Source organism: Pelophylax lessonae (assembly GCF_965119305.1).
Source record: "Pelophylax lessonae genome assembly, chromosome: 2".
Lineage (NCBI taxonomy): Eukaryota > Metazoa > Chordata > Amphibia > Anura > Ranidae > Pelophylax > Pelophylax lessonae.
In genome coordinates, this window is record NC_138769.1 from 13,947,204 (window position 1) to 13,959,759 (window position 12,556).

Consider the following 12,556-nt stretch of genomic DNA (forward strand, 5'->3'; position numbering starts at 1 on the left):
TTTTCCCCGCTACCAATGGCTCTAATAAGCTGAGAAAACGGCTGGGAAGTGGCGGGAGGAAGGGGCACCTCTCCCGCCGCCCGAAACAAAAAAAAGAGCGACAATTCTGAAAAAAAAAAAAATATATTTTTCACATTCTGCTATATAACATTCCCAATAAAAAAAAAGTAAAAATCTAATTTTTTCATCATTTTAGGCCAATTTGTATTCTGCTACATATTTTTGGTGAAAAAAAATCCAAATAATTGTATATTGATTGGTTTGGGTAAAAGGGGGGAAAGATTTATGTCATTTTTTTAACTAGTAATGGTGGCAAAAAAATACCAATAAGCGTATTTTGATTGGTTTGCGCAAAAGTTATCGCGTCTACAAACTAGTGGAAAGATTTATGTCATTTTTATTTATTTATTTATTTATTTTTTACTAGTAATGGCGGCGATCTGCAAAATTTTAGCGGGACTGCGACATTGCAGCGGACAGATTGGACCCCTAACTGAAATTTTTGACACTTTTGGGGGGACCAGTGACATTACTACAGTAATCAGTGCTAAAAATATGCACTGTTACTGTAATAATGACACTGGCAGGGAAAGGGTTAACAGAAGGGGCGATCAAAGGGTTAAATGTGAGCCTAGGGGGGTGTTTTCTAACTGTGAGGGGGATGGGCTTGTGAAATCAACACAGAGACCTGTGTTCCTAAATAGGAGGATCACAGGAGCTCTGTATTAATTCCTGAGAGAACAATGGTCAGATGTGTTTACAACAGCAGACCGCCGTTCTCTCTCCATGGGGAGCGATCGCAGGTGCCCGGTGGCAATGTTGGCCGCTGGCCCCCGTGGATTGGCTTCCCTGCTGGCAAATGGGCATGCGCTCCCCCCAGGATCGCTCCAGGTACAGGCAGGGGCGTACCTAGAGCATTTGGCACCCGGGGCGGATCCTATATCTGGCACCCCCCTCCCAGGTGACGAACTGCCCATTGACGTGTCACGTGTAAAATGTATGGAGACCCCCTTTTACATTACACAGCCCCCGTACCCCTGGACCCCTTTACATTACACAGCCCCCTTACCCCTGGACCCCTTTACATTACACAGCCCCCTTACCCCTGGACCCCTTTACATTACACAGCCCCCTTACCCCTGGACCCCTTTACATTACCCAGCCCCCGTACCCCTAGACCCCTTTACATTACACAGCCCCCGTACCCTTGGACCCCTTTACATTACACAGCCCCCCATTGGAACCCTTTACATTACACAGCCCCCATCCCCCCCATGGAACCCTTTACATTACACAGCCCCCAATAGAACCCTTTACATTACACAGCCCCCATCCCCCATAGAACCCTTTACATTATTCAGCCCCCCCCCCAATAGAACCCCTTTACATTACACAGCCCCCCAATATAACCCCTTTACAATACAAAGCCCTCGCCAATAGAACCCGTCTACAATACAAAGCCCCCCCATAGAACCCCTATACAATACAAAGCCCCCCATAGAACCCCTATACAATACAAAGCCACTCCCCCCAAAGAACCCCTTTACAATACAAAGCCACCCCCCCCCCCCCCAAAAGAACCTCACTGTCACTCACGAGCCCTGAATACACAGCGGTCGGCGGGAACTGCAGAAGTTAACTTTGCTAGTTAATGAGCAGGTGATTGGTTGATAGGTTGAATGGCGGTCCTAGCAACCAATCGCCTTCTCATTAACTAGCACAGTTAACTCCGGCAGCGCCCGCTGTGTATTCAGGGCTTGTGAGTGACGGTGAGTCTCTCTCCCATCCTCTGCTTTAAACAGCTCCTCCTCCTCCGTGGCGGAGGCAGTCCGGCGGCCGGCCCCGGGTGTCACCCTGGTCTTCCCTGACACCCCCCTAATGTGTATCACCCGGGGCAGACCGCTCCCCGCCCCCCCTATTGTTACGCCACGGGGTACAGGTACAGGGATTCGCAGGAACCTGCTGACCTACCGCCGTATATACTAATCAAACTGCCTTAAAAAAAGTAAATTAAAACATAGAAGAGAATGCAGCACCGCGCCCTGCTATTGGTGGATTTTAAAGGCACTCACATGGGACAAATACTGCATTTTTTTTTTTTTTACTTTCTGTCCTGTTTGTGAATTGGACTTACCGCATTTCCGATAATTACCAACGCATTTTTAATTTTGCATGAAATACCGCATAATCGTTATTTGTTTTTTTTTTGTTTGTGAATTGGATTTTTTTTTTTTTTTTTTACGCCATGCAATAATTTATGCAAATGAGTCACGCGGCCGTGTTATCACATGCCGCAACCTTTAGTGAATTGACCCCCAATGTCAGGACTTTCTGCTGGTAGCTCAGAAAACCCCTCCCCCCCCCTCCCTGCGTTCCATCCTGTACATGATAGACATGGCCAGCTGGTGCTGAGTGGCCCCTCCTGGCACCCCAGGGTGTCCCGGCTGAAAAGGTGACTTGTATGGAGGGACCCCACCTGTCAGGGCATGGAACAGGGCTGTCATCCCAACAATAATGCACAGAAATGGGGGGGGGATGAGGGGGCTGAGAGGAGCATAGCAAGCTGTGTACTCAGTAACACTATCTACACAACCTGCGCTATACACAGACACCCGCTATTTATATCAGGACTAAACCCACCCGGGTGTTTATCTGTTATATGAAAACTTTTATTCCCGGGACCTCCGCATATCTACAGTCAGTTATATAGCTCTGACATATACCGCAGCGCTGTACAGAGAACACTGAGCCAGTCACATCAGTTTCTGTACCAGAGGAGCTTACACTCTAATGCCCCCCCCCCAGTCACATCAGTCTCTGTACCAGAGGAGCTTACACTCTAATGCCCCCCCCAGTCATATCAGTCTCTGTACCAGGGGTGCTTACACTCTAATGTCCCCCCCACCCCCCCCCCCCCACAGTCACATCATTCTCTGTACCAGAGGAGCTTACACTCTAATGTCCCCTCCCCCACAGTCACACACTATTATTATACATTTATATAGCTCTGACATATACCGCAGTGCTGTACAGAGATCACTGAGCCAGTCACATCAGTCTCTGTACCAGAAGAGCTTACACTCTAATGTCCCCCCACAGTCACACACTATTATTATTATACATTTATATAGCTCTGACATATACCGCAGTGCTGTACAGAGATCACTGAGCCAATCACATCAGTCTCTGTACCAGAGGAGCTTACACTCTAATGTCCCCCAGTCACATCAGTCTCTGTACCAGAGGAGCTTACACTCTAATGTCCCCCCCCCCACAGTCACATCAGTCTCTGCACCAGAGGAGCTTACACTCTAATGTCCCCCCACCAGAGGAGCTTACACTCTAATGTCCCCTCCCCCACAGTCACACACTATTATTATTATACATTTATATAGCTCTGACATACTCCGCAGTGCTGTACAGAGAACACTGAGCCAGTCACATCAGTCTCTGTACCAGAGGAGCTTACACTCTAATGTCCCCTCCCCCACAGTCACATCAGTCTCTGTACCAGAGGAGCTTACACTCTAATGTACCCCCCCCCCCACAGTCACATCAGTCTCTGTTCCAGAGGAGCTTACACTCTAATGTCCCCTCCCCCACAGTCACATCAGTCTCTGTACCAGAGGAGCTTACACTCTAATGTACCCCCCCCCCCCACAGTCACATCAGTCTCTGTACCAGAGGAGCTTACACTCTAATGTCCCCTCCCCCACAGTCACATCAGTCTCTGTACCAGAGGAGCTTACACTCTAATGTCCCCCCACAGTCACACACTATTATTATACATTTATATAGCTCTGACATATAACTATAGAGGAATTCTGCCAGTGTTTCTGATTCTTAATGATGTCCCCCCTAGTGGAGGAATCTGTTATCTGCCATTCCTGGAAAAACAATTTCTCAGAATAAATATCAGATGGAGCAATAAGGTTTATTTGGTTAGTAAATCCTCTGGTAACTAATAACATAACATAGCAATCAGGCAGTGAGGTATGAATCTCATAGTACTGTTCAGTGTTTCAACTTTCATTATTGTACAGCCATTGATGATTTAGGTAATATCTGACTATTAATGAGATCTATCTACAAAAGAGATTTCACTGCATTCAAAATAGTGAGAAAATTGTGCAGTACTGACACCCTCCACCAGGGAGAGTTGTAGCTGTGTAAAGCAGTACAGCCACCCTCCATCAGGGGGAGCTATGGATGTGTAAAGCACTACAGCCACCCTCCATCAGAGGGAGCTATGGATGTGTAAAGCAGTACAGCCATCCACCATCAGGGGGAGATGTGGATGAGAAAAGCAGTACTGCCACCCTTCATCAGGGAGAGCTATGGATGTGTAAAGCAGTACAGCCACCCTCCATCAGGGGGAGATGTGGATGAGAAAAGCAGTACTGCCACCCTTCATCAGGGGGAGCTATGGATGTGTAAAGCACTACAGCCACCCTCCATCAGGGGGAGCTATGGATGTGTAAAGCAGTACAGCCACCCTCCATCAGAGGGAGCTATGGATGTGTAAAGCAGTACAGCCACCCTCCATCAGGGGGAGATGTGGAAGTGTAAAGCATTACAGCCACCCTCCATCAGGGGGAGATGTGGAAGTGTAAAGCAGTACTGCCACCCTCCATCAGGGGGAGATGTGGATGAGCAAAGCAGTACTGCCACCCATCACTAGGAAAAGCTGTAGGTATATAGAAAAGTACTATGTTCCACCAGGAACACCTGTGGTCGAACAGAGCAGTACTGTCACCCTCCACCAGGAGGAACTCTTGATGTATAAAGTGATTCTGCCATTCCCTAGCAGCTATAGATAAGCACTGCCACCCACCACCAGGGGAAGCTGGAGATAAGCAGAGCAATACTGCCAGCCACCACAAGAGAGAGCTGTAGGGTTGTAGAAAAGTACCATCTTCCACCAGGGGGAGCTGTAGATGAGTAAAGCAGTACCATCCTCGCCACCAGAGGGAGCTGTAGATGTGCAGAGCAGTACCATCCCCTCCACCAGGGGGAGCTGTAGCTGTATGAAGCAATACCATCCCCTCCACCAGGTGGAGCTGTAGATGTTTAAAGCAGTACCATCCCCTCCACCAGGGGGAGCTGTAGATGTTTAAAGCAGTACCATCCCCTCCACCAGGGGAAGCTGTAGATGCACAGAGCAGTACCATCCTCCACAAGGGGGAACTGTAGATGTGTAAAGCAGTACCATCCCCTCCACCAGGGGGAGCTGTAGATGTGTGGAGTAGCACCATCTTCCACCAGGTGGAGCTGTAGATGTGTAAAGCAGTACCATCCCCTCCACCAGGGGGAGCTGTAGATGTGTGGAGTAGCACCATCCTCCACCAGGTGGAGCAGTAGATGTGTAAAGCAGTACCATCCCCTCCACCATGGGGAGCAGTAGATGCGCAGAGCAGTACCATCCTCCACCAGGGGGAGCTGTAGATGTGTGGACTAGCACCATCCTCCACCAGGGAGAGCTGTAGATGTGTAAAGCAGTACCACCCCCCCCCTACCCCCCAGAAGGGGGAGCTGTAGATATGTAGAGCAGTACCATCCCCCCCACAAGGGGGAGCTGTAGATATATAAAGCAGTACGATCCTCCACAAGGGGGAGCTGTACATATATAAAGCAGTACCATTCCCTCCACCAGAGGGAGCTGTAGATGTGTACAGCAGTACCATCCTTTATCAGGGGGAGCTGCATATGTGTACAGCAGCGCCATCCACCACCAGGGGGAGCTGTAGATGTGTACAGAAGTAACATTGTCCACCAAGTGGAGCTGTAAGTGAGCAGAGCAGTACTGCCATCTCCACCAGGGGGAGCTGTAGATGAGCAGAGCAATACCAACTGCCACCATTCCCAGCTTCACTCCTTGGTTATCACCAACAGCCAATGTCCTCCAGATTTCCATTATTTTCCTATGCTCGCCAGCTCCATCTAGTGGCCATAATGCAGTATTTTCCTGAAATTTCTCAATCAGAAAAATACCGTATTCTGGCCACTAGATGGAGCTGATGAGCATAGGAAAAAAAAAATTAGACACAGTATGGTGGTTATTCACGAAGGCTTGAGGTTCATTTTTATAGATAGACCCTCAAGTAGGAATATACAATCCTCTTATATTCAGAACATTTGTTTCTACTGGAAAAAATTGGAATTCGGGCTTATAATGCTCACAAACCCCCCCCCCCCCCCATACCCTCACTGCACGTGTGTACGTCTCGCAGGATTGGCCGACACCTCGGTATCTGCAAGTCATTACGCGGAGAACGGTCTACATACACAAACAGCGGCGTATTAAGGCTGATTTGATCCAATCTGTTCCTGTAATGTTATCCTAAGGCGTGCTGATATTTTCTTAGCAGTTATTTCTCTGGAATCAACCGCATGTAATCACCGCGATGTGTGAGCGCAATCAAATATTCCACGCCAGAAAAAAAAAAAACATACAAAAACTCCCCCCCAAGCCGGTTCAAGTCCCGGCATTGTCTAGGAAAATGTGAAGATGGCGTTGGAACGGGGAAAGGACGCGGCAATGTGACATCAGCTGGCGTAACGTGATTTATCTGTGTGTGACGGCTCACCATGTGTCTCTGGAATGTCGGTGGCAGTTACAGGAAGCTGCTTTGTGCTGCACTGTGCTTTTCTTGTACTCCGGCCCTTTCAAGATCCAACAAAACGTCCTTGTCGCTTTACAACTCTCAAATTCCCCAACGTCATTCCTCGGCTTCATCGCTGTTACCATAAAGAATCCCTTCCAGCACAGACTGTAAAATGATTTTCCCGCTAAGGACAACTGTCCGTTTTGCAGGCCTTGAGGAGAAAGATCGCCTATTTTTAGGATTTTTCAGATTCCCTTTAATTAATTTAGTCGCCTGCCTTAGTACAATAAATGTCCTCCATCTTTCCCTAACCATAAAGACCCGGCCTAATAAAGGATCTGTTCACATAGATTTGTCTGTGTTTGGTGGAGGCCAAGGGTGTCAACCGACAATATCTGCTATATCTCGGCGTCTCTATTAGTGGGATCTTTGAGCTACTGGGAGTTCCCAGGTCTGTACACCTGCTGTGCCCATTATGAGGGGTTCTCACCATCCCTGTGCTGAGTTCCTGGGTCTGTACACCTGCTGTGCCCATTATGAGGGGTTCCCACCATCCCTGTGCTGAGTTCCCCGGTCTGTACACCTGCTGTGTCCATTATGAGGGGTTCTCACCATCCCTGTGCTGAGTTCTTGGGTCTGTACACCTGCTGTGCCTATTATGAGGGGTTCTCACCATCCCTGTGCTGAGTTCTTGGGTCTGTACACCTGCTGTGCTCATTATAAGGGGTTCCCACCATCCCTGTGCTGAATTCCCGGGTCTGTACACCTGTTGTGCCCATTATGAGGGGTTCCCACCATCCCTGTGCTGAGTTTCTTGGTCTGTACACCTGCTGTGCCCATTATGAGGGGTTCCCTCCATCACTGTGCTGAGTTCCCGGGTCTGTAAACCTGCTGTGTCCATTATGAGGGATTCCCACCATCCCTGTGCTAGGTTCCCCGGTCTGTACACCTGCTGTGCCCATTATAAGGGATTACCACCATCCCTGTGCTGAGTTCCTGGGGCTGTACACCTGCTGTGCCCATTTTGAGGGGTTCCCACTATCCGTGTGCTGAATTCCCGGGTCAGTACACCTGCTGTGCCCATTATGCTGGGTTCCCACCATCCCTGTGCCGATTGCCTGGTCTGTATACCTTCTGTGCCCATTATGAGGGGTTCCCACCATCCCTGTGCTGAGTTCCCGGGTCTGTACACCTGCTGTGCCCATTATGAGGGATTCCCACCATCCCTGTGCTGAGGTCCCGGGTCTATACACCTGCTGTGCCCATTATGAGGGGTTCCCTCCATCCATGTGCTGAGTTCCCAGGTCTGTGCACCTGCTGTGTCCATTATGAGGGGTTCCCACCATCCCTGTGCCGATTGCCTGGTCTGTATACCTGCTGTCCCTATTATGATTTCCCTGTTGGGTATTTTTTTTCCATAATGATTGAAAATTAGACTTAAAATGCATCCTTACTACATGATCAAAGGAAATATCTCTGATTTAATAATAAACCGTGTTATTGTTCAGTATTTACATACTTTAGTATTTTTCAATATTTCCCAGTGGTCCAAATCTGATACGTCTATATATATATATATGTATCTAAATGTGGTTACAATGTTATATAAATAAAATCATTATCGGCTGTATTCAGTGTTAAGGTTGTAGTTGTGATGATAGGGTGACCATCAATGTGTTCATGGGAGACTCAATGAGCTTTGCTCCTGGAAATTTCTAGAGCACATGTGTCAAACACAAGGCCCACTGGCCAATACCGGCCCTCCAGGCCATTTAATGTGGCCCTCACACCTCTCCTGCAGCTGCAGGAGAGCTCCAGCCCTCCTCTGGTCCTTCTCCAGATCCTGTACTTTCTGCTTTCCAGCAATGCCTCCAGCTTCTTCAAAGCAACAGCACAAGGTAAGGAGGGGGGTGCACTGTGATGTAAGGAAGGGTGGGGAACTCAACTTCTGATGGTGAAGAGGCCCTTGACGTCTTATGTAATGGTAGGAGATGTTCTGGACATCTAGTCTTACAGATACAACCAGCCCTTTTGAGGGTAGTCCTAATGCTGATGCGGCCCACAATTAAATTGAGTTTGACACCCCTACTCTAGAGAACAAATAAAAGCAGCTCAGTATTAAAAAAAACAAGGTCACGCTAGAGACTGGCAGTAGGACCATACAATGACCACCTATATCTTGTTTACCCCACCCCTGCAGCCCCCCAAAGAAACCTTGTACATATGAAGAAACACATCAGCATCCCACAATTCGGGGATTGGTGCCAGACGTTTTCACATGGGGAGGGGGAAACTTTTGATTTTTAATAAGTATGGGACATGGGGGCTTGTCCGGGATTCATGGGAGTCACCCTATGATGCCTGCTACTAATATATAATGTGACTTTGTTTTTCTGTTTGTTTTAAGTTCAATTTATTGTTCGTAAGTAGAAAGTCTGGAAATGAAGCGCCACCTTTGCTGTTTTTTTTGCTAAATGTAATTTAGCCAATGAAGTGTTCGAGTCAAACGCTAAACTTTCTTCTTCCATCGGTGACTATCACGGTGCATGACTCTGCTACTGTTTGTAAGTGAAATAATCTACTGTTAATGGATTCAATTAAATTTATATTTATTGTTAAATAAGCCAAATGGAAGGAATTACTTTGGACTGGATTCAAAAATATGTTTTACAACTTGATATTGTACAAGAGCTACTAATAAATTGCAATTTTACCAAAATGAATGTGTATTTTTTTGTAAATGAAATCCTTGTGCTGGAAACAATTTGGAATGTACAACTTTTAACTTTATTTTACTAAAAACACATGACAAGACATTTCTTGGCTCCATCATTGGGTGGGGTAAACAAACATACGTTCCAAGACATGCAGTGGTCAGGTAAAGTTGAGGATCGTAGACGCAGTGGTCGGGTAATGTTGAGAAGCATAGACGCAGTGGTCGGGTAATGTTGAGAAGTGTAGATGCAGTGGTTGGGTAATGTTGAGAAGCGTAGATGCAGTGGATGGGTAATGTTAAGAAGCGTAGACGCAGTGGTCGGGTAATGTTGAGGACTGTAGACGCAGTGGTCAGGTAAAGTTGAGGACCGTAGATGCAGTGGTCAGGTAATGTTGAGGAGCGTAGACACAGTGGTCAGGTAATGTTGAGGACCGTAGACGCAGTGGTCAGGTAATGTTAGAACTGTAGACACAGTGGTCGGGTAAAGTTAAGGACCGTAGACGCAGTGGTTGGGTAATGTTAACAAGAGTAGATGCAGTGGTCGGGTAAAGTTGAGGACCGTAGACGCAGTGGTCGGGTAATGTTGAGGAGCATAGATGCAGTGGTTGGGTATTGCTGAGGAGCGTAGACGTAGTGGTCGGGTATTGTTAACAACCGTGGATGCAGTGGTTGGGTAAAGTTGAGGAGCGTAGACGCAGTGGTCGGGTAATGCTGAGGAGCGTAGATGCAGTGGTTGGGTAATGTTGAGGAGTGTAGATGCAGTGGTCCGGTATTGTTAAGAACCGTGGATGCAGTGGTTGGGTAATGTTGAGGAGCGTAGATGCAGTGATCGGGTAACGTTGAGGAGCGTAGATGCAGTGGTCGGGTAACGTTGAGGATCGTAGATGCAGTGGTCGAGTAATGTTGAGGAGCGTAGACGCAGTGGTCGGGTATTGTTAAGAACCGTGGACGCAGTGGTCGGGTAATGTTGAGGAGCGTAGATGCAGTGGTCAGGTAACGTTGAGGAGCGTAGATGCAGTGGTTGGGTAATGCTGAGGAGCGTAGATGCAGTGGTTGGGTAATGTTGAGGAGTGTAGATGCAGTGGTCGGGTATTGTTAAGAACCGTGGATGCAGTGGTTGGGTAATGTTGAGGAGCGTAGATGCAGTGATCGGGTAACGTTGAGGAGCGTAGATGCAGTGGTCGGTTAACGTTGAGGATCGTAGATGCAGTGGTCGAGTAATGTTGAGGAGCGTAGACGCAGTGGTCGGGTATTGTTAAGAACCGTGGACGCAGTGGTCGGGTAATGTTGAGGAGCATAGATGCAGTGGTCAGGTAACGTTGAGGAGCGTAGATGCAGTGGTCGGGTAATGTTAACAACTGTAGACGCAGTGGTCGGGTAAAGTTGAAGACCGTAGACAGAGTGGTCGGGTAACGCTGAGGAGTGTAGACGCAGTGGCCGGCCAAGGAAGCCTAATGCAGCAGATGAAAGTTACATCATGCTTGTTTCCCTTCCACATCAGAAGATGTCCAGCAGTGCCATCAGCACAGAACTGGTGGAAACCAGTGGGACCCAGGAACCCCCATCTACTGTCCAGAGAAGTCTGGCCATAAGTGGTCTTCATGGAAGAATTGCGGGCAAAATACCTCTGATGTGGAACTCAACAACGCAGGAAAACATAGGAACCGGGGTGCAGAAAAATGGCAGCAAGTGCTCTGGATTGACGAGTCAAAATGTGGAATATCTGGCTGTAGCAGGAGGCAGTTTGTTGGGGGAAGGGCTGAAGAGCAGTACAATAATGAGTGTCCGCAGCCAACTGTGAAGCATGGCGGAGGTTCCTTGCAAGCTTGGGGCTGCATTTCTGCAAATGGAGTTGGAAATTTGGTCAGGACCAATGGTGTCCTCAATGCTGAGAAATACAGGCAGATACTTCTCGATCATGCCATACCTTTAGGGAGGCATGTGATTGGCCCCAAATTTATTCTGCAGCAGGTCAACCACCCCAAACATACAGCCAATGGCATTAAGAACTATCTTCAATGTAAAGAAGAACATTAAAGGAATCCTGAAAGTGATGGTTTGGCCCCCACAGAGCTCTGATCTCACCATCATGGAGTCTGTTTGGGATGACATGATGAGACAGAAGGATTTGAGGCAGCCGACATCCACAGAAGATCTGTGCTTAGTTCTCCAAGATGTACATAAAACAACCTACCTGCCAAGTTCCTTCAAAAACTGTGTGCAAGTCAGAAGAACGCAAAGGGGGTCATCCCAAATATCGATTGGATTTGGATTTCTCTTCTGTTCATTTACTTTCCATTTTGTTAATTGATTAAAATTAAAAATTATTAACACTCCGAATTCTGAAAGCATTCTTCATTTTCAGCATTTCTTCACACCTGCCTAAAACATTTGCACAGCAGCGTATGTGGCCCTGGTTTCCTCCCCTGAAATTTTACAGCTTGGTGCCTCAACTTACATTTCAGTCCATCAGACCCTTATCCTGCCTGAGAGGGGTCCTAAATACACCAAAAAGAAGAGGAACTGAAAGGAAGAAGCAAGACTAAAGCCCCGTACACACGTACTGATTGTCGGCCGAAAAGATTCGGCCGACGACCGATTGGCAGATTGTAGGCTTGTTAGTATGATGCTTCCGACAGCGCACTTTCGGCCAAACAGAATCTGTCGTGCAAGCATTAAAATTTTTGTATGCCGACACCAGAATGGCCGATTGTTCGCCAGTCAGTACAGAATTCGGCCGACAGACAGCAGATTTGCAAGACTGGGCATGCTCAGAGAAGAAAAAAGACAAGGAAAGTTAACCATCACATGACATCACTTTTGCAGTCGGCTGTTGTTGGGCGACAAAATTCGTGTGCAGTCTTTTGCACTTTTCAACAGACACAACAGCCCTGGACAAAAGACGGCCGATCACTCGGCCGACGATCGGTACGTGTGTACGGGGCTTTAGTCATTAAATGATTCAGCAGATGGGTTTGAACTTGACCTGGAAGTTCCCCCGTCCCCCAAAAACAAAGCTATGAACCTTTTCTTAGCCTTGCAGGACCATGGTGCCAGATTCTGACCATCAAATGGTTAACCCAAGAGTAATATCCCTTCCTGACCTCCACCACTGCCAATGACTCACATCCCAGCTGGCTGAAAGTTAAATATATTACATGTCAACCAGAGGGGAGATGGGTCACTGACTTTTTAAGGACTTCTAAATAGGGATGAGAGTTTTTACTTCCATGAA

General features: G+C 47.6%; 1 protein-coding gene across 2 annotated transcripts in view; it reads right to left on the reverse strand.

The window, feature by feature from the left end:
• Positions 1–12,556, reverse strand: part of TBX15 (T-box transcription factor 15) — a 132,997-nt gene that overhangs the window by 71,255 nt on the left and 49,186 nt on the right. The gene's annotated exons all lie outside the window — the stretch shown is intronic.